The sequence below is a fragment of the Anopheles bellator genome, chromosome 1 (genome assembly GCF_943735745.2).
Source record: "Anopheles bellator chromosome 1, idAnoBellAS_SP24_06.2, whole genome shotgun sequence".
Classification (NCBI taxonomy): domain Eukaryota; kingdom Metazoa; phylum Arthropoda; class Insecta; order Diptera; family Culicidae; genus Anopheles; species Anopheles bellator.
Window position 1 is genome coordinate 8,019,979 of NC_071285.1, and position 2,186 is coordinate 8,022,164.

The window sequence follows — 2,186 nt, forward strand, 5'->3', positions numbered from 1 at the left end:
GGCTAGGACAACTGGGTGCAAAAAGGATGCCAAAAGGAACGCGGACGCAATGAGATAGGCTGTAGTTGGGTGCGACAGATGTAATAGCTGGATGTTCTTTAAATTAATCGATGTAGGTAGACCCTCTGAGGGCCTCTGTAGATGAAAGTGATCCGGCGCTCTACGGAAAAGATGTATGTAGATTACAACGCATCATTTCATACGAATCTCTTATTTAATTTTTCATTCAATACCCCCCTTGTCATTCATGCTGAGTTTTTTTTGGAGAGATTTCCCTTGAAGCTTCGCCATTTTACCACTTTTGTGTGGCATTATTGATCTCCGTCCTTTTTTGAGTTTTTGTCCACCACAATCACATCATTTTGTCATCACATATCTAAAGAACGAATGATTTGTACACATCATCCCATCACTTCGTAATATTAGCACATATTATAAATGAAATAAATGTGGATTGTAAAATCATAGGAGGTCCCACAAATGATAAAAAAGAAAGAGCGTAGAAAGTTGGCACCGAATGGCAGAATTGGCAAAAGTACTGATCAAGCGCACCACGGGAATGTAACCGGAATGAGCGGCCAATGGCGAGTGTACGAAAGCGATTGCACAGGAGAAAACGAATCTTTACTAATTACAGGAATCTCCAAGTGTTGGTGGGGTTAAATCGACGAGTTAGTTAGTTTAATGGAAATGGACAGCAGAGAGCGGTAGCCGTACGAAACTCTGAAGCGAACATGTAACATGTGTTAGAGAAATGATGTAGGCCCCGATATTGGTTGGGACAACTATTCTACCACTATTACTGTGAAAGACTTTTACTCTTAGCCCGCGAGAGCGCGTGCAACCCGAAAGTAGGATATTTAAGACGATTTGTTGGGTTGCGAACGGAAGGAAAGAGAGTCTCTTAGGCATGATGCGGCAGTCAAAAGGCAGGAGGAGAGCACGCGCTATGCAATTACGAATAAACTGGAATACCTTGTTGTAGTTCTCTCCCTATGTTCCCATCCAAATGTTCCTTCTATTCCCGTCGCTGCTAGATAGCTGTGGGGTGGATCCCAGTTTAATCTCTTTTTGTTTCTGGCGCCGCTACCAAAGCCGGTGCTGCTCAATAACAGGCCAATAAAGATACCGATGCATTGCATTGGACTATGCTTATTTCGAATTACTGCGTATACTGTTTTGATAATGAGTAAAATAAATTCCGAAATTATGCAAGGCAAGGACATTTCAACTCATATCTGCTACGCTGAAAGGAATAAAAGACAGACACCGTTCCGGCCATTTTTAAATACATTTATTTGACTTTCTTTTTCTAAGTTTAAACAGTTTCACCCTGCCGGCCCGACGCCGCGATTGCCGCGTGGAAAATTTGTTTTCGTTTAATTTGTTTCAACTATACCGTGGAACACAGTTACTCCGCATTACGCCGGCTATCTGTTTCCGCTGTGCTACTCTAACCGTTGCCGGTTCCCGGGTTTCCGGTCAGAATCATGCTTGTTTTACTTTCCTTAATCATATTTATACCATTATACGAGGGAGAGAGAGAGCGAGCTAGAGAAAGAGTGCGATAAAAGTACAAAGTAATGCAATTTTATTTGAATCGAATACCATCCTTTCTGAATTTCCTTGCTCCCCGACGTTTCCAAGGAACAACACACGACGAACGAGTTCGAGCGTCGTTTGTTTGCAAAATCTCGAAAAACAGTTTGTTCGCTGCGAATCCAAACACTCGGCCGAACTAACAGGAAAACAGGAGACGAGAAGGTAGCTCCGGCGCTGGTACTTTTAGCCCGGACCCGAACCAGCATTAGACCTAAATTCGCCTAACTGTAGGCAATTTGCATCACTGCAAATGCTGCGCAGCGTTACTTTGTGTTATACGCCGAAAGGTATGCAATCGGCATTACACCGGGAGGCAATTTTTAGGATTGAAAAATTGAACCGTTTTTGACTCCAAAGAGAAACTGAAGCTGAGAATCTCGTTGGGAAAAACTCGTTGGGGGTCTCGTATACCGAAATGATCCATACCGAACGATCCAGCAGCTCCGTCTTCGACCCTGCAAACCATTAACTTTCAGTAAAGTCAAAAGTCAATACGATAGTACGGTTTTACCTTATGATCCACATCGTTTTAAACATCACAAAACAAAAGTGCGTAATTTTACCTACAGCAAACGATCTACGGT